Here is an 18,284-nt window from a genome sequence, read left to right as displayed (position 1 = left end):
GAGAAGACGGTCGGCATTCCGACTCGACGTTTCTGCTGGCGACGATGTTTGTTTGTCCTGTCGGACGAACTTCAGTACGTTCTGCTCCTCTTCGACATGCTCGTGTCGACGCTCGGGAAAAACGACTCGGCAGGTGGCAGGGCCCTGTTTCTTCGCGGGACGTTCGTAGGGACGCTTCGCAGGACGTTAGGAGAGATGCTCCGCTCGACGCTTTTTTTGACACTTCACTGGACGCTCGGTTGGGCGCTGATTTGGACGCTTCGTTGGACGCTCGGAGGGACGCTAGGTTGGACGCTCCGATGGACGCTAGTAAACATAGTCGTAAGAGCACTTTGGACGCGAATGTGGAAGTTCGCTATCACTCGGACGCTATTCCCGAGTCTTTTGCTGACGCTTCACATCTTCCTACAACTTCACGTTCTCCTCAAGTTGTGATTTCTGACCTTGTGACTGTTAAGGATTCTGTTAAGGGTCCGCTACCCTCTTCTCCTCGACATCGTTCTGACATGAGACTTGGAGCGAAAGGACTTTTGCCTCTTCCTTCAGGGTTTCACTCGGGTAAGGAAGAAGGGGAACTAAGCTGTTCTTCTGAGGATGTTGACGAAGAACAACCTTCGACGTCGGCTTCTTCAGACTACCAAGTATTGGCTCGGCTGCTTCGTGATTCGTTTGGGGATACCTTCTGCTTCTGCCCCTCCTTCTCCTCCATCGCAGTTTTCGTCGTCGAAAGCAAGCAAGACGCCAGGGTTTGTGAAAATGAAGACGTCGTTGTCTACCAAGAGAGCTTTCCGTAAGGTTAACACCTGGATGGAGTCTAGGAAAGCAAAGGGAAGGACCACTTTCGCCCTGCCTCCGTCTAGACTTAGCGGTAATAAGGCAGGGATGTGGTATGAAACCGGAGAAGAGTTAGGATTGAAGGTTCCTACTTCAGAGCAAAGCAGGATTTCGCCAGTGTTGTAGATGCCTCAAGGAGATCTCTTTAGCCTCAGCTAAAGTGCGTGGACGACTTCGGAACTTGACCATCTGTTGAAGGGAATTTTTAGGTCCTTGAAGTCTTTAACTTCTTAGACTTGTTGTCTCGGAGTATTAGACAACCAGTCCTCGTAAGCCAGATTCAATCAGCTTGGGGGAGCTTGTCCAGTGTATGTCATGCATGGACAGGCCGTCAGGGATGGCTCAGAGGAGTTAGCCTCTCATTTTTCAGCAGGCGTGTTGAAGAAAAGATCGCTCTATTGCAACTTTGCGGCTAAGTCTGTCTCTCCCTCACAGAGGACAGAACTTTTGTATGCGCCTTTTTCGAGTCATCTCTTCCCCCAGGCTATGGTGAAGGATCTGGCAGTAAGTCTTCAGGAAAAAGCCACTCAAGACCTTTTGGCCCAGTCGTCGAGACGTCCTGCTGGCCCTTCCACGTCTTCAGGAGTCCAATCAAATAGAAAGCAGAAGCCCTTTCGTGGAGGGACTTCCGCTAGATCGTCACACGAGGAAGGAGTCTTCTAGAGGGTAGAGCCCGCGGTAAGGTAAGTCTAGGGACAAGAAGTGAGAGATCCTTCCTTCAGTCACCGCCGGTAGGAGCCAGGCTGCAGTTGTTTGGAGAGGCCTGGAGAGAAAGAGAGGCGGACACCTGGTCTCTCAACGTCATAGAGAAGGGGTACAAGATCCCTTTCGTAAAGCCGCCCCCGCTGACTTCCACTCCCAGGGACTTGTCCCCGTCGTATCCTCGAGAAAAGCGGAAGATACTCTTCGACCTGCTCGAGCAGATGCTCGAGAAGCAAGCAGTGGAACAGTCTTAGACCTGGCAACGCCAGGATTTTTACAACAGATTGTTTCTTGTACCGAAACAATCGGGAGGGTGGTGGCCGGCTCTTGGACGTAAGTCGTCTAAACCTCTTTATAGAGAAGCAGAGGTTCAAGATGGAGACACCTCAGTCAGTTCTGGGGCCTTAAGACCTGGAGATTGGATGGTATCACTCGACCTTCAGGACGCCTACTTTCACGTCCCGATACATCCCCAATCTATGAAGTACCTTCGGTTCATCCTGAAAGGGAAGGTCTTTCAGTTCAGGGCTCTTTGTTTCTGACTGAGTACGGCCCCATTTGTCTTCACCATCCTAATGAAGAATGTGGCAAGGTGGCTCCATCTTTCTAACATCAGGATCTCGCTTTATCTGGACGACTGGCTCATACGAGCCTCTTCGCAGACCCGGTGCCTGAAGGACCTGCAAACGACTCTGTCTTTAGCTGCGTCCCTGGGACTTCTGGTGAACTTCGAAAAGTCACATCTGACCCCAACACAGTCCATCATGTATCTGGGGATTCAGATGGATTCAGTGGCTTTTCGGGCTTTTCCGTCCCAGGAACGTCAGCAACAAGGCATAGAAAAAGTGTCAACCTTTCTAAGGAAGGATTCATGCTCGGTGAGGGAATGGATGAGTCTGCTGGGGACCATTTCCTCGCTGGAGAAGTTTGTTTACCTGGGGAGGCTACACCTCCGACCTCTTCAGTTCTTCCTGTCGGACAGCTGGACAGACAAGGACAACTTCGACATGATGTTAACCATCTCAGAAGAGGTAAAGAGCCATCTAAGATGGTGGCTCGATCCGTGGAAGCTGTCAGAGGGCATATCCCTCAAGCTTCGGAACCCCGACCTAGTGTTGTTCTCCGACGCGTCATCCACGGGGTGGGGAGCAACACTAGGGGGGGAGGAAGTGTCAGGCACCTGGAGAGGGGAACAGGTAGCCTGGCATATCAACTTCAAAGAGCTGGCAGCTGTTCAGTTAGCGCTCCAGTTCTTTCAGGACAAAGTCTCCCGTCGAGTAGTCCAAGTCAACTCGGACAACACCACAGCCCTGGCATACTTGAAGAAACAAGGAGGAACACACTCTCGCTCCCTGTTCGCTCTAGTGAAAGAGATTCTGCTTTGGGTGAAGGCGAGAGAGATCACGATCTTGACAAGGTTCATTGCCGGAGTCGAGAACGTCCGTGCGGATCTCCTCAGTTGACAAGGACAGTTGCTGCCGACAGAGTGGACCCTCAATCAGGACGTATGCCAGGAGCTGTGGGGTCTTTGGGGATGTCCTTTGGTGGACATTTTTGCAACATCAAGAACGGCGAGATTTCCTCTTACTGCTCCCGGTTCTCGATCCGGGGCAGTAGCAGTAGACGCCCTTTTATGGGATTGGACGGACCTAGATCTCTACGCATTTCCCCCCTTCAAGATTCTGGGGGAAGTGATGAGAAAGTTCGCAGCTTCGGAGGGGACGAGGTTGACGTTAATCGCCCCCTTTTGGCCCACAGCGAACTGGTTCACAGAGGTGATGTCCTACCTGGTGGATTTTCCGAGATCTCTTCCGTTAAGGAGAGATCTACTCAAACAGCCCCACTTCGAGAGGTACCACAAAAACCTCTCCGCTCTGAGTCTGACTGCGTTCAGACTATCCAGAAGTTGGCCAGAGCGAGAGGTTTTTCGAAACCTGTGGCTAAAGCTATCGCCACCGCGAGGAGACCTTCATCAATCGCGGTTTACCAATCGAAGTGGGCAGCTTTTAGAAGCTGGTGGTAGAAAGAAAGGAGTTTCCTCTACCACACCTCTGTGAGCCAGATATCGCCGACTTCCTACTTATCTTAGACGAGATCTGAAGCTTGCAGTGTCAACCATTTAAAGGCTACAGAAGTGTATTATCTGTGGTTTTTCGCCATAGAGGTCTTGACCTCGCTAATAACAAGGATCTCCATGATCTATTGAGATCTTTCAAGACCACCAAGGTGCCGCTACCAAAGTTACCTTCGTGGAACCTGGATGTGGTCCTCAAGTTTTTAATGTCCAGTCACTTTGAACCTCTTTACTCTACATCTTTGCGAGATTTGACGAAGAAAACTGTATTCTTAACTGCTCTGGCGACGGCGAAGAGAGTTAGCGAGATACAGGCTATTAGTAAACACGTCGGCTTCAAAGGGCATAATGCGGTCTGCTCTTTGGGTATGTCTTTTCTGGCTAAGAACGAAAACCCTTCCAATCCTTGGCCTAAAACGTTCGAGATCAAGGGTATGGCAGAGATCATTGGTCAAGAGCCAGAAAGAGTCCTGTGTCCTGTTAGGGCTCTTAGAGAATATCTTCGTAGAACAAAGGATTGTAGAGGTTCTGCGGAGAACTTATGGTGTTCGGTCAAGAGACCAAATATGCCCATGTCCAAGAATGCACTGGCATTCTTTTTAAGAACACCATAAAGGAGGCGCACTCTTCTTGCAAAGACAGTGACTTTAGGTTGTTAAAAGTTAATGCGCACGAAGTAAGGGCTATTTCGACCTCGATAGCCTTTCAGAAAAATGTGGCCCTCAAAGACATTTTAAGTGCCACTTTTTGGAGGAGTAACTCAAGTGTTCGCCTCGCACTAACCTACTGGGAGGGTGGTGAGAACAACATCATGAAAACTGTTACTCTCTTGGTTGGACCATACGTCGCCGCAGACACTATTATGGGGCAGGAGGTAGCGCTCATCCTTTCCCATAGAAAAAAAAGGGTAGGTGAGTTTTTAATAATTGTAATGTTTATGGTTGTAGGGTCGGCGCCGCCGAATGCGGTCGTCCCTTCTTTTAGCCTTTGGTATATGGGAGTATTTTGTTAGGCTAACTTAGGTGGTGGTTTTGCCTCGTTGCCCTCAGAAGTATGGTCATGGTCTAGTCACATTGTGGTCTCGTCCCCGTTGACAGATCATCTAGAGCGCACCAACTACCTTGTTGGTAACTCTAGTAAAGCAGATGCAGGCTTGGGTGACAGTAATCACGAAGTCAGCTATGCTAACAGGTAAGGAACCAAGATGTCAATCATCTACATTTATATGTTTCCTAAAATCCTGTTCTGTCTCTCCCACCGCCAAAGGTGGGATTCAGCTATAAATATATCTGACAGGTAAGTTTCATGAACAAAATGATATTGTTAAGATACAATAAAGTTTGTTCATACTTACCTGGCAGATATATATATTTTAAGTACCCACCCACCTCCCCTCAGGAGACAGTGGAGATAGAAATCTGATAGAAAATGGGAATGGTTCCTGATACCCGCCTCCCAGCGGCGGGAATGGGTACTAACCACCCTACTCCCACTACGTGTGTCGTAAGTTTTTAGAAATTCTGTCGGGACTTCAGAGAATACAGCTATATATATATCTGCCAGGTAAGTATGAACAAATTTTATTGTATCTTAACAATATCATTTCTTGCCAGAGACGATGTCTTTGATAGTTTCATGGTACTGGAGCCAATGAATCTTTTTCTATTCAGTGAATTTACGTTTATATTACTAGAAGACTATCTATCCGTGATTTCGGTAGCGAAAAATCTCCGTAAGGGGGTAGTGCCGTCAGTGGACCTCATGCAGTGCACTGTAGGCATTACTAAGGTTCTTTGCAGCTTGCCCTCGGACCCCTAGCTGCAATCACCTTCGTTTCTTTTACTGCACCTCCTTTCATATTCTCTTTCTTCCATCTTAATCTCCACCCTCTCCTAACACTTGATTGATAGTGCAACTGCTTTGAGGTTTTCCTTCTGTTACACCTTTCAAACCTTTTACTGTCAATTTCCATTTCAGCACTGAATGACCTCATAGGTCCCAGTGCTTGGCCTTTGACCAAAATTTTAAATTCAACTCAACTCTTACTTTACTTTACTTTACTTTATCTTCGCGTCACTGGCCAGTGGCATAAGGCTGATACAGTTCCTCGCCACCATCTGTCTCTCTCCCGAGCCATTTCCTTCGCTTCCTCTGGGTTCTGGATTTCATCTTCAAGATCTCTGACAATTATGTCTATCCACCTCGTTCTTGGCCTTCCCAGCGGCCTTCTTCCTCAACTCAACTCAGAAGTGAAAACTCCAGATCACTCATCTGTTATTAAGGCCCCGTCCACACGGTTGAGCTTTGTTTCAAAGAACTTTGTTCGATGTGATGTCAGAAGCGGAGCATCAGCGGATAAGGTCCTAACTTTGCCCGCTTGTGACGTCACATCGAGCAAAGTTCGTCGGGCAAAGCTCGGTGGTGTGGACAGGGCTTTATACAAAGAAATGGATATAATTATATTTGCAGTGCTAGGTCCTAATACTTTTTGTATTGTTGAAAATGCTGATCAGTTTACACATGCCTGAACTCTGGGCTCAGTTTAGAGAATAGAATTCCTTCGAGAAAATTAGAATAAAAAAAAAATAGAATGACCTATTAATTCATTTTCGTTACAAGTACACGAGTATGCTATAGTAGATTCACATCAATAAGCCAAACACAGGGCTGGAAACACTCTGGAGAGAGAGTGTTCACATAGGCAGGGTGTATGTTCCACCTCTCCTGAGGGTTACTTTTGAAAGGCGTATATCTCTAAAGAGAGGTGGAACATACATCCTGCCTATGTGAACTCTCTCTAGAGACTAAGAGTTTTCAGCCCTGTGACTGGCTTATCTGAACAGCCAATCAGGAATGTCATAAGGGAATGGCCTAGACATCAGATGCACGGTTGATGTGAATATACTATAGTAACGAGAGCAGTGACGATTGTTCTGCGTCTTAATTTTTAGTCGCTTTTCTAGGCAATTCATTTGCGTATTAAGTTCCCAGGTTACGTACTCACTACTGTTCTAATTGAGGAATTTGTGACTGTTTTGTGAAAGCGTTATTTATTTGTATAAAATGAGTAAAATGTAAAAATGAAATACGAACTCGTAGCTTTAATTGAGGAATTTGTGACTGCTTCGTTAAAGCTTTATTTATTAATAGAATTAATAGAATGAAAAGGTGAAATACGAACTCGTAGCTGGAGGAAACGTTTAGATTCCTAGAAATACTAAGATCGCTCGAGAAATGATCGCAGCAACAAAGCTTAATCATAATATGAGAATAGTATCATTATTCCTCTCTTGACAAAACGTCTGATGTCAAGGGATGCTAAGAACTTCCACTTGTAAATTAATTCCCTGAAGGAATCTTCTTATACTAATGAGATGTTTCGCTTCTAATTCGTTTCAGAGTGAGAAAGAGAGATTCCCGAAATGAGAAAACTATCTCTTGAACGTGATGATGACGTGGTCTTCAGGATTCCCTACAGATGCGTCTGGCTTGGCTCCGTCTTATGTCTGAAGATACTGGAGGTCGATTTATTCTCGACTCCCGTGTGCTTGTGGTAAGTGATATCTTGTTTTCATTGTTTTGCATTGAGTTACTTATGTAATTAGCATATTGATATGTTGTAACCACCGTCTAATTCAACACTAATTCATACTGTTCTATCAACGTGGGTGATAGAACAGTATGAAAGTGAAAATTATGATACATGACACTTGGAGGGCAATGTAATGTACTCATAGTTTAACAATAGCCATAACCAAACTAGAAGAAGCACTGAACTGACACCTTCTGAATTCCATACTAATCAAATAATCATATTTTCCTTTTAGAAAAGAGGTTACATATTGCTATACTTCTTATGTGCCTGCTTCCGATGCAACGTCGAAAGGGAATTCCCCTGTTTGGTGATTTAAAAAAAAATTAGTAAAAGATTTAAAAATCAGTGATAAATTTGATTTGTTTATTTATTTGTTTTTTTTACTTGTTAGATGTTTTGTCAATCCCTTTTTTCCTCTAAATGTATTTTATGACTGAATTACTATTGATTTATCTTGTTGGTTTTCCAGTTCTGGCCTAAAGTATGTACTTGCAATTTTTTTTATATCAAAATAGATAGATGCAGCACAGTTATGCTCAAATTTTTATTAACCTCCAAATCATATTTTTCAATTTGCATGCTTTCAAATTAAAAAAAAAAATGCCAAAAATCATTATTTTTTAATGAAAAAATCAATGATTTAATCACTTGATTAAATCAGTTTGATTGGTACACGCATTTACTCGGACATTGTTTCTAAACTGAGATTGTTTAATCGTTTTCATAGCGGCTCAGTGGCGTGATCGGTATGTTTCTTGGCCTGCCACCTCGGTGGCCGCGAGTTCAATTCTTTTGCATTTCATTGAGGGGTCAGAGATGTGTATTTCTGGTGATAGAAGTTCACTCTCCACGTGGTTTGGAACTCACGTAAAGCCGTTGGTCCCGTTGCTGAATAACCGCTGGTTCCATGCAACGTAAAAACAGCCTACCAAAAAAAAAAAAAAAAAAAAAAAATCTAGCTTGGTAACTTTCAGTTCAAAAATTAAACTTCAACGCAAAGTTCTAAAACTTTTCCTCCGGAACTTGGTAGAGCGTTTCTTCGGTCCTGTTGGGGTGGTAAGAGATGAACAATTTCCATTATTCATGAGTCCTTTCACACACTGGGTAGTAATTGCACAAAAGCACTTGCAGACTATTTACATAATTAATTATTTGAGAGCTTGCGTAGATTTCAGTGGAGTGGCGCAAAAGTCACTATATAGTAGATTCACATCACCCGTGCATCTGAAGTCTAGGCCAGTCCCTTACGACGCTCCTGATTGCTATTGATAAGCCAGTCAAAGTGCTGGAAACTTTCAGTCTCGAGAGAGAGTTCACATAGACAGGATGTATGCTCCACGTCTCCTGAGGGATACTTTTGAAAGACATATCCTTGAGGAGAGGTGGAACATACATCCTTCCTATGTAAACTCCCGAAAGAGAGACTGAGTTTCCAGCCCCGTCATTGGCTTATCAACAGCCAATCAGGAGCATCATAAGGGATTGGCCTAGACATCAGATGCACGGGTGATGTGAATCTACTATAGTTTTATTTTTGGGAAGGGTGATAAATGCTCTATCTGTTCTTAAGATATCTAACGGGTTTTTTAATTTCTTATTTACCCAATGATTTTAAAGGCATTAAATTGTTATGTTCCGGGTTCTCTACCAAAATTAGTAGACAATATGTTTATTTTATTAGCGTTATCATTGTTATTATACGATCAAATCAAATTAACTTTTCACCACTAAGTAGAATTGAGCACCTCAGTGGTGTGGTCGGTGGCCGCGAGTTCGATTCTTTGGCATTCCATTGAGGTGTCAGAGATGTGTATTTCTGGTGATAGGAGTTCACTCTCGACGTGGTTCGGAAGTCACATAAAGCCGTTGGTCCCGTTGCTGAATAACCACTGGTTCCATGCAACGTCAAAACACCATACAAACAAACAATAAATGTGACTATATACACAATTGTGCGTGTTTGATCCTGTGTCTGGGAGAAGGTCCTCCTTCTGTCGCGTTACTGAACAATAAATAACCCTTCAGGTCAGATGGTGTCAGTAGTTTGCCTCCGAACTTGGCTCCCTTAGGGATAACTTCCGTGAACTATCTACGGCTCTTCTTATATAAAAACCGGTCTTTTCCTCCCTTTTTCGCCGTTTTTCTTCCTCACGAGCAGTAATGGCTGTAATTGACGACGATCTTAACGACCTATGGGTGTGTCCGTCTTATCTTCGTAAATTTTTGGGCAGTTGTTGATTATCTGTCCCTAATTCCTCCGCCGTGACGTATTCTGTATTTATTTGCCGACGTAATCACTTTCTCTATATCGGAATAAGTGACTATGAAGACTATGAAAGAAAGGAAGATTATATGTAGACTTTCAACGTGCTTAATTTAGGATGATTATTTGTAGACTTTCAAATAAGAGCAGTTCTTCGGAGAAAAAAGCAGAAATACAATTTTTCTAGACGTCTCCTGAAGCAAATAATTATTATAATGATAATGGTAATAATCTTACTATAATGGGCGTAATGTCTGTCCATCCATCTGTCATTCAATCACGGCCAAACGGCTGGTCTGATGGGCATGAAACTTGGCACGGGTATAGTAGGGATCCATAAGAGGGTTTATAATGGGAGTTCATCATACCCCCTCCCCCCTACGAAGGGGGTGGGAGTGAGAAGGGATTCCCTGAAATGGGGCTGGTTATGCCCGTAGACTTAGTTACTTTACTAATTTTCATACATATTTTCTGTATACATATATTTGCTAGTGGTAATAATGAATACAACCCACATCTTGTATGAACATTATGAATAAATCAGGGGCTTAGTTTACAGTCTTTTTGTGATCAATTTCTATATCAGCAGTTAGATAACGCCTTTCATTTATGCAGAGAGAGAACAAGGACGGAGATAAAGAAATGAAGAGAAGAGGAACTACTGTCCAAGAACTATTATGTTCGTGATTCAAATTGATTTCAAGCGCCTCAGTGGCGTGGTCGGTTTGGTCTTGGCCTGCCACCTCGGTGGCCACGAGTAACATTCTCGGGCATTCCACTGAGGAGTCAGAGATGTGTGTTTCTGGTGATAGAAGTTCACTTTCGACGTGGATCGGAAGTCACGTAAAGCCGTTGGTCCCCATGCAACGTAAAAGCACCAAACAAACAAACAAAAAAGAACCACACAGAATCAGTCATATCCTAGAGCAGTGGTTCCCAACGTGGGGGCGACGCCCCGGGGGTGATTTGATTTTTAAAAGGGGGAAAATTCGAGAGTGTATAAACCAAGTTAATGGCCTTTTAGGCTTCCTCCACGTGAATATAAGGATTATTGTATATCACCCACAGGGGGCATTAAGATTTAGAGGCTATTAAATGGGGCATGGCCAAAAAAAAAAAAGGGTTGGGAAACACTGTTCTATTTTCTTTATAGAATCGTTCCACTGTGGTGCTGACATTACGCCTTCGTAAAAACTGAAGCTAGTGAGACTCTCTCTCTCTCTCTCTCTCTCTCTCTCTCTCTCTCTGTTTCCTGAAGAATGAGGAGCCTGCATCATTGTATCAGTTTTGGTGGCGTGGTCGATTTGGTCTTGGCCTGCCACCTCGGTGGCCGCGAGTTCGATTCTCGGGCATTCCATTGAGGGGTCAGATATGTGTATTTCTGGTGATAGAAGTTCACTCTCGACGTGGTCCGGAAGTCACGTAAAGCCGTTGGTCCCGTTGCTGAATAACCGCTGGTCCCATGCAACGTAAAAACATCATACTAGCAAGCAAGCAAGCAAACAAACAAACAAACAAAAAAAAAGTCACCTCAAACTTCAGCTGCAGAGGTCAATGTGAACAGAGGGAAACAAAGAGTTTATCTAGACTTTGTTTTGAGGCGCATATTTTCGTGGGGAAATTTTTGAGGTAAATAAAAACAAACGAGTTCTGCATGGTAGCGACAGCCTTACTCGATTAGCCATTGAAGTACTTGGCGTTGCTGCCTTTTTAAACTTGTTTCGTTTCAATATCTAACTGATATTGATACTTTCTTTATTTTCTTAGTATTCTGTAAAAGAAAACTATTGTGTTGGCTTTGTCTGTCCGTCCGCCCTCAGATTTTAAAAACTACTGCGGCTAGAAGGCTGCAAATTGGTAAGTTAATCACCTATCCTCCAATTATCAAACATACCACATTGCAGCTCCCTAGCCTCGGTAGTCTTCTTGTTATTTTATTTAAGGTTAAAGTTAGCCATAATCTTGCGTCTGGCACTGCAAAAACCAAAGGCCACCACGGCTGGCTGAGTTTCATGGGCAGCGGGTCATACAGCAGGCCATCGAAAGATAGATCTGTATGCAGGGTGTCCATAAAGTCCCAGTACCATTACAAGAAATAAATACTTGTAATGGTACTGCGACTTTATGGACACCCTGTAAGGCTGCACAGAAACCTCGATTGCGCCGAAGAAACTCCGGCTCATTTTTTTTCTTACTTGTTTTTTATCCGAACGCTTGAAAACCGGATAATCAATACTTTCATTAATATTCCTTCATGTTTCCTCTTTGAGGCTCTGAGAGCTGCAGTCATTAGAGAAATCGAACTCGCTTCATTTTCTGTCTTCTGTGATTTTCTTCGCCTCCTTCTCTTTCGAGAACATCGATACTTTCCACGAAGATGAATCAGGTGATTCCATCTCCTGCAGAACTGTCTAGGATCTCGCTCCATTGTCTTGGCTTTTCTTCTCTCTCTCTCTCTCTCTCTCTCTCTCTCTCTCTCTCCATTGTTCTCGCATCTGATTACAACGCACGATTATTATTCTCTCCTCTGATGTTTATAAAGAAATAAATGCCACTTCCCTTCACAGATCTACGGAAAGTCTCATATATATTATATGCGTTCTAAAATGCATTTACCTGTCAATCATTGTGCAAATTCATCACATAACCCCTCAGTTGCATGGTCGGTATTGTGTTGGCGTACCACCTCGGTGGCTTCGAGTTCGATTCTCGGGCATTCCATTGAGGTGTGAGAGATGTGTATTTCTGGTGATAGAAGTTCACTCTCGACGTGGTTCGGAAGTCACGTAAAGCCGTTGGTCCCGTTGTTAAATAACCACTGGTTCCATGAAACGTAAAAACACCAAAGAAACAAAAAACAAACAAGCAAATCCGTCAATGGGGCAACTCCAACATATACAGGCATTCGCGTAATGTATTTATGCACTGTGCGATGAGAGAAGAGAGAGAGAGAGAGAGAGAGAGAGAGAGAGAGAGAGAGAGAGAGAGAGTACACTTGAATTTTCAACATAATGTTGGCCTGCAAAAAAAAAAAAAAAAATCCTAAAATTGCACAGTTCGCCTACAACCTAATCCCACTTCGTACCTCTTTTGTGTCTCAAACAATGGACTGTTTCTTGTCATTATCATCATTATGCTAGTTATCGAGAATAATGTGGGGCTACTTCACTGTCATATTACCCGTTCCTTATTAAGCAAATTTGAGTAAAGCATTTGATAGTACATAGGAAAGTTTGTTGTTAGTATTGGCGGTTCGCGTTCAGTGGGGGAGGGGGCGAGGGCAAATTCCCGATGTGTATGCTAGTATTAGAGAAGGCCCGGTTTTTGCCATGCCCCTAGGTTAGGTTAGGTTAGGTTGGGTTAGTTCAAATTAGTTCACTAACTCATCAACCTAGGAATTTGGCTATGGGAAACATAATGAATTATTTTCAAGAAAATTCTATGGTGAATTTTCCTAGGTTATGTTCGGTTCAGATTAATTCAGTAACTCATCAACGTAGGAATTTGGGTGTGGGAAACATAATGAATTATTTTCAAAAAGATTCTATGGCTAGTTTTCAAGATATGGCCTCCCGCCTTTTTCAGGGAAGGTCCCAGTACTCGGTTACAGGTCGGGAATACGCATACGGGAGCGGTAGACTGTGTTGCGGTCTTGATTAACAGGTATGGATGCTGAGACTTTTTTTTTTTTTTACTACAAGAAACACTAAATTATCTTCTGTATATTGTACAAATTCTTATTTTTTAGGATTATAATAATGATGTCAATTTTTTTTTTCTATTTTAACAGAGAAAAAATATATGCGTTGCTTTATTAGCAGATTTTCTGGTAAGAGAAATAGTACTGTTTGTTATCTAACATAAATTTCTCTTCAGTATTGTCTGGTTCGATCTTTACAGCTCCATTAATCTATTTTTTTACTTGAAATTTCAGTTGCACCATATTCCTCCAAGCATCTTTCAAACACAGTTGCGTAGAAAGATTGTGAAAATGCTTGTAATTAGGAGGTAAAGGTTACTTCATACCCAGCGCCCAGCTTAATCTTGCCGTTATTGTTCGCTCTTTGGACTAATCAGAATATATTACAGTTTACCAAGCACCTGCTAGATCTTCTAACCTCTCGATTGGCATCGTAACTGCTGAGCAGGAGTTGCTTCTGAATTCGCTAACAAGAGCGTTTTGTCTTTTGTTATAGCTCCAATCTTATCTTTAAAAACTTCATTGAACTCAGAGAAAACTTAAAAAACTTATAATGACAATTTATTTTTTCTTTGCTTGATGACCTTTAAACATCCGATGACCTTAAAACATCCGGCCAGTCAACTCTCATCTTTAAAACCTTCATTAAACTCAGCGAAAACTTAAAAAAAACTTATGTTGATCATTTTTTAATATTTTTTTTTTTTTTTGCTTGATGACCTTAAAACATCCGGCCAGTCAAATCTGGGTTTTACAGTGAACCTTTGTTGTTCCTTTTTTAGATGTTTGACAGGATGATTTTAAAAAGTGTTGGGCGAATAGGTATCGTAACTTTTTTCCCCCCCCCCCCCCCCCCCCCCTCCCCCCCCCCCTTTTTTTTTTTTTAAGATGTTTTACATGGGAGATTTTTTGTTTTGAAAAGCTGTGAGCGAATAGGTGTCGTAACTTTATTCCTTTTTTAGATGTTTTCGAGGGAGATTTTGACGAGTACTTCATTATCCGTCTCAAGATTTGAAAAAGTTACAGATCCGAACACTCAAAAGCAACGGTGAATGAGAAACACTTCCTAGTTCAGTCCAAGTTGTTAACGTTACTGCTAAGGAAAATGTTCCCCAAGGAGAAAGAAAGATATATTCATACATTAATTCAGCTATTCATTCTCTATGAATAGGTTCGTACGCATTCTATTAAATTGTATGGCGCGCTCTGTGGAAAAATGTGAATACTAGGTCTAGTATAACTGAAAAATATTTGATCTAACAATGTTTTTTTTCAGAAATTTTTTTGTTTTAGTAAATTTAACACAAGGGACCACAAATGCCTATCGTGATATATTGGCAATTTACTTCAATTAATGGAATGTGCAATCATTTCGCAGTTTAATTACAAATCAAATGTCCAATTACAGTTTCATTTTTCTCATCTACAAAATAAATTCGTTCCTTTTTACTCCTCGTCCTTGTATCATACTTGCATTATTTTGCAGTTATATTCATTCATGAATTCTGCATGAAATGTCAGTTCCGTTGATGGAGATGTTTAAAACAGTGATTCAGTGAAATCATCTTGAAAGAAACATTTGCTGACAAGTAAACTTAATCCACTATAAGGTGTGTGTGTGTGTGTGTGTGAGAGAGAGAGAGAGAGAGAGAGAGAGAGAGAGAGAGAGAGAGAGAGAGAGAGAGAGAATAACCCCCCAAAAATTTTCCCCTTACTATACAACTTACAAAGCATGGGAAAAAAATAGCAATCTTCCTTTCATCAACCTCGCTGAATGCAGCATTAAAACGATATGCTCCACCAAAGGTTCATTTTTCCGTTTTTCCAGGAAGATCTCTTGACTTATGAATCCCCACGCAAGCCTTACAAGAGAGTTCCCCTTATATGCTGCAGTAATCTGCCTTTCCTTGGCGTTCTAAAGAATAATGGCCACTTCCCCTCATGGAACGCCATCTGGAAAATGGCAGGAGCTTAAAGGGAGAATCTGAAATGCATTAGTTTTCATTGTCAACATTAGCTCAGCTTCCTTATGAAGGAAAGAGCAGCTGCATTTGCATTTACACAGAGCCTAAGTGCAGTCCATTATCTCTTTATGAAGAACATAAGATTGTAATGAGAAAGCAGAAAAGACATAAATAACCGAATGAGACTACAATATCGACGAGGGCTCAGTGAAAAGTCCAGAAGGGTAGGTTTTATGACTAATATTGTTTCTTGTACTACACGGATCTGTTATTGTGAGTTATTAAGATGGCATAAATGCGGGGTCATCCAGGTGACTCTTATTAGACATGAAAACAACTTCTCCCAATGAGATAAACATCATATAGGAGATGAGACAGGAGGGGTGGAACATACATCCTGCCTATGTGAACTCTCAAGAGAGACTGAGAGTACCCAGCCCTGTGATTAGCTTATCAACAGCTGGTCAGGAGCGTCGTAAGGGACTGTGACCTAGACATCAGATGCACGGTTGATGTGAATCTACCATAGTGTTAACTTCACATCGAGGCTAATTAATCTTTAAACTCGCTCGGAAATCGATTTCATTAAGAAATTACCTCTGTAACCCGAGCGGGTAAACCTTCAATTTGATGTGCTGATTGGATTTCCAGGCTCCAGATTTCCCTCGAGAATTTTCATTCGGTCTCTAATGAAACTCTTGACGGCTTAGTTAGAGGAAGGATGGAAAGGGCCATTTAACTATCCTGAGGCGGATGGGGGGGTGGGGGAGCATCCGATTGAACGCCCCAGAAGAGTGTGCTTATCGAGCGAAATAGTTGACTAGGAATGCGCTTTGCTCTCTAAGGTGTGTGTTTCATCCTTTGATATCTACTTACCCATATGCCTGGCTATAAATATATAAAAAAAAATACGAAATAGCGCTTTGATTTGCTCTCTACGGAGAGTCTCTTGTTTCATCCTTTGATATCTACTCACCACAAATGTCTGGCTTTGAATACATATAAAAACTTACGAAATAACGGAGTAGTCTCTTGTTTCATCCTTTGATATCTACTCTCCAAAATGCCTGCATTTGAATACATATAAAAAACTTAAGAAATAAAGGAATATTATCTTGTTTCATCCTTTGATATCTACTCGCCCACATGCCTGGCTTTGAATACATATAAAATAACTTACGGAATAAAAGAGTAGTCTCTTGTTTCATCCGGTGATATCTACTCACCTAAATGCCTGGCTTTGTATACATATAAAAAACGTACGAAATTAAAAAAAAAAATTAGTTATCATGACTGTTGCTTTATATTTGCCTTAGTCTTACCTTCTAAGGCTACCAGTATTCTCTGAGAGAAGTGAATTTTAAGGGTCATTGCTACTTCACACACTCTCTCTCTCTCTCTCTCTCTCTCCTCTCTCTCTCTCTCTCTCCTCTCTCTCTCTCATCAAGGCCTGAGAGACCCGATCATCGGTCATCACCAGACGTCTGAGTCTGGCCATGCGTTTCTATTCACAACTTTGTATTTTTGGTGGCATTTATTAGTTATTTGCAGAATATATAATATTTGTGTAAGTTAATTATGTCTTACATTCTTTTGCATCATCATTATCCTCTGGACCTGGTTAATATGATTAAATATGAAGGGAAATCAGTGCAGAAACAATAATGAGAACAAATAAGTTTATTCAAAGAAATGAGGATATAAGACATTTTATACTTAGAAAGAAGGCCAAGAGCACAAAACTGGTCACAAAACATGCATCCCTCTTTAGGAAAAGGTATAAGAGTTATATACAAAATAAATATTTGCTACAATTTACAGCAATTGTTCTTCTGAATCTTATTTCTTCAGTGTATCCAGCTTTCTCGTTTTTGTAAATATTTTGCCATTTTGAATGTTTTCATTACTTTTCTTACAATAATTGTTTAATAGGGTATTGGAAGAAGCAAATATGCCCAGCATCACAATCATTTAGAGGTAAGAAGGCATCATTATCAGCGAGGACAGTCAGTGAAATGTCCGTGGCCAAATTCCTTTGATACATTGATTTGATAAAATCAGGACACTGTGATAGTTTATTAATGGTTAAATAGTTAAACAGAATTATATTTACTACAAATTCATGCGGATAAAGAGGCCTTCCTCTGTTTATACCCTGAATGTAACTGTTAATGTCTGGTAAGCTATCTTTTACAGGAGCTACACTTAAATTTGTTCACAACAGTATACACACAGTAGCCAGCAAGGTATGTTATAACCATGAAAAGATCCATACGTTTACCAACATCATCTTGACTGACATCAATATCAAAGGAATCGTTATTTCCGGACTCATTATTCATGCACCCCCAGTTTGTTTCTTCGACGATCTTCAGTTCGATGTCATTATTATTAAAATCTATTCTGAGAACAGACATTAACCTCAGTTTTATTTTCACACTCGAACACTTGTCGTAAGGAAATGTAATTGCAGCCAGCAAGTCGACGATATTCACCAAATCTATTTTCAAGTTGATCGTTTTGAAATTTTCCTGGTAAGACATATTTCATTTTCAATATTTCTACACAGTATTTTGTTTTTTGTATAATTGCACTAGTTGTGCGTTTTAAGGTAGTGAATGTTTCCCTACTCAGTTTCCACTAGTTTTAGTAATGCTATTCCAGAGATCTAACTAGAAATGGAATTTCTGTAGGAAAATATACTTCTCGTCATTTACAATATACGTTAGTGGAGTAGCATATTTATTGTGAAGCCGAGTACCTTTATGTGAATGCTTTACATTCATTATGGTCCACGAGAGATAAATGAATTTAATATAATTAGCTACATCTTCAGAATTTGGCAAACAGTGTTCTTTTCCCGATGTTAAAAGTGCTTCTATGATATATTCATTGCAAATTTGTAGGGCAAGGCTGACGTTTTGCCTCTCTAGACTCGCTGGATTTAATGCCTTTGTTGTAAGCTTGTATGCATATCTGAAGAGAGAATTTGATTCTAAATTGTGTAATTTATGCAAATTAGATGGCCTCAGAAAAAGTACCTACAGCAATAAAAATTAAAAATAAATGGTTGAACAGTTTACAAAATTTGAAAGTTGCAAGTGCTGAGTTTTCATTTAAAGTAATCAGCAATGACTGATAATGTTTTTTAT

This window comes from Macrobrachium nipponense, chromosome 13 (genome assembly GCF_015104395.2).
Source record: "Macrobrachium nipponense isolate FS-2020 chromosome 13, ASM1510439v2, whole genome shotgun sequence".
NCBI classification, from domain to species: domain Eukaryota; kingdom Metazoa; phylum Arthropoda; class Malacostraca; order Decapoda; family Palaemonidae; genus Macrobrachium; species Macrobrachium nipponense.
Note: the sequence above shows the minus strand (reverse complement) of the source record.